General features: G+C 46.4%; 1 protein-coding gene and 1 non-coding gene across 4 annotated transcripts in view; both read left to right on the forward strand.

The window, feature by feature from the left end:
- PHACTR2 (phosphatase and actin regulator 2) overlaps nt 1–6,082 on the forward strand; it is a 198,391-nt gene that overhangs the window by 131,804 nt on the left and 60,505 nt on the right. The window lies entirely within an intron of this gene.
- TRNAG-CCC (transfer RNA glycine (anticodon CCC)) lies at nt 4,803–4,875 on the forward strand. The gene has a single exon. It is a non-coding gene; the product is annotated as a tRNA-Gly (tRNA).

The raw sequence follows: 6,082 nt of genomic DNA on the forward strand, positions 1-6,082 counted from the left end.
TCCCGGGAACCTGGCAGTGGCGGGCTGCACAGGCTCCCCGGAAGAGGGGTGGGGGCCGTGACCTGTGCTCGCACACAGGCCCCTTGGTGGCAGCAGCAGCAGCCTTAGCGTCTCCTGCCCGTCTCTGGTTTCCGAGCTTTTAGCCGCGGCTCCCGCCCGTTTCTGGAGCTCCTTTAGGCAGCGCTTTTAAAACCCCTCTCCTCGCGCCCCAGGAAACACAGAGGCAAGAAAAGGTCTCTTGCCTCTTGGGTAGGTCCAGACTTTCCCCCGGACTCCCTCCCGGCTATCCGTGGCGCACTAACCCCTTCGGGCTGTGTTCAAGCCGCCAACCCCAGTCCTCTCCCTGCGCTCCGACCGAAACCGAAACCGAGCCTCAGCTCGCAGCCCCGCCCGCCCCCGGCGGGTGAACACACGAGCCTCTCGGGCTGGTGAGCGCCGGTCGGCGCCGATCCTCTGTGCGGGAATCTCTCCGCTTTGCCCTCCGCGCCCCTGTTGCTGTGCTGTCCTCCGCGGCTCCGAAGCTCCCCGCTCCGCCTCCCGCAATCTCTGCCCGCGAAGGGGCTCCTAGTGTGTGGAGACCTTTCCTCCTTCACGGCTCCCTCCCACTGGTGCAGGTACCGTCCTTATCCTTTTGTCTCTGTTTATTCTTTTTTCTCTTGCCCTACCCAGGTACGTGGGGAGTTTCTTGCCTTTTGGGAGGTCTGAGGTCTCCTGCCAGCGTTCAGTAGGTGTTCTGTAGGAGTTGCTCCACGTGTAGATGTATTTCTGGTGTATCTCCTAATCCTGAACCTTTATCCCTTGGCAATAAAACCCACGAGTCCCTTTGGATGGATTTACCATGGCTGCTCCCAGCTTTGCCCTCTCTGGGAACAGAAGTGACTTCAGCTGCTGCTGAGGTTTGCACAAGGCAAAGGCCATCACCTCTTCTCTCCTCCCATCTCAACTTTTTCTGTCACCTGAAATTTTAGAAGTATTACATACACTGTTCAATGAAAAAGTATGATGCTGAACAGTTTTTTTAAATCGATTTCTTTTTGTTTTTAATAAATTTATTTGTTTTTGGCTGCATTGGGTCTTCGTTGCTGCGCACGGGTTTCTCTATTTGCCAGGACCCGGGACTGCTCTTCGTTGCGGTGCACGGGCTTCTCATTGCGGTGGCTTCTCTTGTTGTGGAGCACGGGTTCTAGGCACGCGGGCTTCAGTAGTTGTGGCACTCAGGCTCAGTAGTTGTGGTTTGCGGGCTCTGGAGCACAGGCTCAGTAGTTGTGGCGCACAGGCTTAGTTGCTCCGTGGCATGTGGCATCTTCCCAGACCAGGGCTCGAACCTGTGTCCCCTGAAGTGGCAGGTGGATTCTTTTTGCGGTACGCGGGCCTCTCACTGTTGTGGCCTCTCCCGTTGCGGAGCACAGGCTCCGGACGCAGAGGCTCAGCGGCCATGGCTCATGGGCCCAGCCGCTCCGCGGCATGTGGGATCTTCCCGGAAGAGGGCACAAACCCGTGTCCTCTGCATCGGCAGGCGGACTCTCAACCACTGCGCCACCAGGGAAGCCCCTGAACAGTTTTAAAACATCCTACCTTTTATGTAAAAAAGGGAAAAATTAAAATGAGCATTTGAATATGCCTAATGAAGTCTGGGAGGATACACAAGACACTAATAAAAATGGTTATTTGCTTGTGGAGTAAGGGTGAGTTTCAATTTGAATAGGTGGGGTACAGGGTAAGAGCCAGTGGGGGACAGAGAGAAAGTGAGATTTTCTACTGTATTCTTTTATAATTTGAACTATGAGAATGTACTACCATCTAGAAATTGCCCAACAAAAATTAACTTTATAAAGGTTTTCTGGGCTTCCCTGGTGGCGCAGTGGTTGAGAGTCCGCCTGCCGATGCAGGGGACACGGGTTCGTGCCCCGGTCCAGGAAGATCCCACATGCCGCGGGGCGGCTGGGCCCGTGAGCCATGGCCGCTGAGCCTGCGCCTCCGGAGCCTGTGCTTCGCAACGGGAGAGGCCCGCGTACCGCAAAAAAAAAAAAAAAAAGGTTTTCTTCTGAGACAAATAATCTCTGTTATCCCTTATATGCAGAATCTAAAATAATAAACCAAATGAATGTATATTTAAAAAAACAAACAAACTTACAGATATAGAGAACAAACTAGTGGTTCCCGGTGGGGAGGGTGAAGAGGGAGTACAAATAGGGCTTTGGGATTAAAAGGCACAAACGACTATGTATAAAATAGATAAGCAACAAGGATATATTGTACAGCACAGGGAAATATAGCCATTATTTCTAATAACTTTAATGGAGTATAATCTATAAAAATATTGGATATCCGTGTTGTACACTTGAAACTAATATAGTATATTGTAAATTAACCATACTTCCAACTTTTAAAAATAGTATATTTATATATGTTTGTGTTTGCATAAACAGTGAAAGAATGACCAATAAGAGCAAGACTTCCAAATGTGTATTATATTTTTAAATTTCTGAATATGAATATATTACCTGTACAAAATATTAAATTAATATTTTAAGAAAATTTAATGCCATGAATGAAGAGCAACAACAAAGCTATGATAAGCAACTGTTTATTTGTCCAAAAAAAAAAAGTTTTCTTCTGTCTCATGTCTTGAAGGAAAATTGGAAAGCATTGTAGCTGTCTTGGGAAAGTTGAAATCTTTGTAATTATCAACTCAGATTGGAGAATGCCAGTGGTAGGCTTTTGCTTAGACACATTTGGTTTCAACCAGATCCTAAGTATGTGATTGGAAAACATGTTTGGCCTCTTTAAGTCTCAGTATCCTTATCTATTTGATATAAAAATAATTGATTAGCCTGTCTTTCAGGAATACTGGGAGGACTGATGAGAAAATAAATACAAAAATGCTATCTAAGGGCTTCCCTGGTGGCGCAGTGGTTGAGAGTCCACCTGCCGATTCAGTGGACACGGGTTCGTGCCCCGGTCTGGGACGATCTCACGTACCGCGGAGCGGCTGGGCCAGTGAGCCATGGCCGCTGAGCCTGCGCGTCCGCAGCCTGTGCTCCACAACAGGAGAGGCCACAACAGTGAGAGGCCTGCGTACTGCAAAAAAAAAAAAAAGCTATCTAAGCACCAGATAAACAGATGATTACTGTCAGGTTTTTGGAGGAAGTTGTGTCACTGATTTCCCAAGAGGAGGAAGGGATTGTAGACATCTTCCTCTTTTCTAAGGCCATGAGGGGTAAAAAGAGGGTCTGTGTAGTTCTTCTTTCATATTTCTGCTTTGAAAACCTAGAGACTCTTTGGGCTCTGCTGGAAGAAAATTTAGTGTTAAAAAGCATCTACTTAACACTTTTTTTGATGAGTCAGAGCTTTTCACTGCTGATGAATAGCAACAGGGAATTTATTGGTTCACATAACTGAGAAGCCCAGGGGCACACAACCTTCAGGCATGGTTTGATCCAGGTCCTTAGAAGCTAAGATTAGAAATCTGCCTCCTTTTTGAGTCTGTATTCCTCTGTACTGACTTTTTTTTTTTTTTTTAATTTAGGCTCTCCTTTGATGGAGGCAAAGTGACTGATTACTAGCAGCCCTAGGCTCCTCTTCAGCTAGTTTTACAGATCCAGAAGAAAGAAAACGCCTTCTTTTCCTGCTGTTACCAAAATTCTTGGGCCTGGGTCTCATTGGTACAACTCAGACACAGCCCCTCTCCGATCTAGCCACCAGCGCCAGGAAGGTACTGGGCTTTGACTGGATAAGCCTGGGAGCCCTGGAGCCCAGGGTTGGGGTTAGCCTCACACAGGTAACATGGACTCAGAGAGGTGGAAGATGGTTCCTCAAAGGCTAAATATCATGAGGGCTGTTTCTAAGATAAATAGAAAAGGTAGAAAAGGGTACTAGTCATGCCTCCCCTACCTCCCTGCAAAAACGAAAGAAAACTGAAGTGCACAGTATCTACTCTGCAATGTATCATTTCTAGCATCATGGAGATGAAATGATACACGAGACATACCTCATAGAGCTTAGACTAGAGTCATGTGAATGTGCAACTATGTACACATGTAGCAATAAAAATAATAGTAAGTGCTATAACAGCAATAATAGTAATAGCTAACATTTATTCAGTGCTTTCTAGATTCTAGGCTAGTCTAACATTTGTTTTAACTCATTTAATCTCCAGAAGAACCAGAAAGTAGCAGCTGTTATTTCATTTTGTAAATGAGAAAGTAGAGGCACAGAGAGGTTATTTAAAAGTGCTCTAGGGACTCCCCTGGTGGCACAGTGGTTAGGAATGTGCCTGCCAATGCAGGGGACACGGGTTCAAGCCCTGGTCCAGGAAGATCCCACATGGCGTGGAGCAACTAAGCCCGTGCGCCACAACTACTGAGCCTGTGCTCTAGAGCCTGTGAGCCACAACTGCTGAGCCTGTGTGCCACAACTACTGAAGCCCATGCATCTAGAGCCCATGCTTTGCAACAAGAGAAACCACCACAATGAGAAGCCTGTGCACCGCAACAAAGAGTAGCCCCTGCTCGCCGCAACCAGAGAAAGCCCGCGCATAGCAGTGAAAACCCAATGCAGCCAAAGATAAATAAATTATTTTCAAAAAAAGTGCTCTAGGGGCTTTGCTGGTGGCGCAGTGGTTGAGAGTCCACCTGCCGATGCAGGGGACACGGGTTCGCGCCCCGGTCTGGGAGGATCCCACATGCCGCGGAGCGGCTGGGCCCATAAGCCATAGACGCTGAGCCTGCGCTCTGCAACGGGAGAGGCCACAACAGTGAGCAGCCCGCGTACAGCAAAAAGAAAAAAGTGCTCTAGGGACTTCCCTGGTGGTCCAGTGGCTAAGACTCTGCGCTCCCAATGCAGGGGGCCCAGGTTCAATCCCTGATCAGGGAGCTAGATCCCACATGCCGCAACTAAGAGTTCATGTGCTGCAACTGAATGATCCCACATGCTGCAACTAAAGATCCCACACACCACAATGAAGATCCTGTGTGCCACAACAAACATCCGGCGCAGCCAAATAAACAAACAAATAAAATTTAAAAATAAAAGTCCTCTAGTTAGGAAATAAACATGGTTACCATAGGGGAAGTGGGGGGACAAATTAGGGGATTAACAGATGTACACTACTATATATAAAATAGATAAACAAGGACTTACTGTATAGCACAGGGAACAGTATTCAATATTTTGTAATAACCTATAATGGAAAAGAATCTGGAAAAGAATATATATATCTGAATCACTTTGCTGTATAACCAAAACTAACACAACATTGTAAATCAACTATACTTCAGTTAAAAAAAAAAAAAGAAAAAGTACTTTAGGAGCATAGAGAGTTATTATGGATTCTACCAGCCTGAATAGTGAGATCGCCATGCAGGGGGCACTGTTTGAAGAGAACTTAAAATTCTAGCAGGATTTCACTGTAGAGGGAGAGGGAAACAGCTTGATTCTAGCAGCAAGAAACAAAGGAATGTAGCAGAGGAAGTACAGGAAGTGTTTAGGAAATGGCAAGAAGTAAAGGTTGACTTTAACATTGGGCTTTTGCAAAAGTGAGGTGAAAAAAGAAGTGAGGGGAAGAATGGTTCTTTGGGACCAGTTGTAAAGGTTGGCTGCTGCTGTGAGGAGTTGGACTTGTTCAGGAGTCTGTAGGATTTGTGAGTAGGGGGAGTGGCGTGGATAAACAAGAAAATGGCCAGACCCCTGAGTGTTTTGAGATGGAGATGTTGGCTTTCTCTGCCTTACATTCTTGAGATGTTTTGGAAGGTTTTTGCAGATGTCCTGTTGGGTGGCATTTTGGTGATTGTAGTTCTTTAAATGATTTAGCTAAGCCCTAGTGAAGGGTCTTTTAAAAAGGAGACCATTTCTTGACATTCTGTTTTCTGTAATGACTATTGAGGGAGAGGTAAAGCAAAGCCAGGCTCTTATAGAACACTTTCCACGCAAGACAAGCAGGTCTCTGTTTCACAGTAAGGCCATTCAGAACTCAGAACCAAGAAGATAACATGGTCCGCTTATTTCATGGTCTCCTATTTGCTCTTCTGTTTTGTTCCGACATTAAACGGTGTTAGAATTGAGAATCAGGACTCTCTTTCCC

The sequence above is a fragment of the Lipotes vexillifer genome, unplaced genomic scaffold, assembly GCF_000442215.2.
Source record: "Lipotes vexillifer unplaced genomic scaffold, Lipotes_vexillifer_v1.1 scaffold112, whole genome shotgun sequence".
In the NCBI taxonomy this organism is placed as follows: domain Eukaryota; kingdom Metazoa; phylum Chordata; class Mammalia; order Artiodactyla; family Lipotidae; genus Lipotes; species Lipotes vexillifer.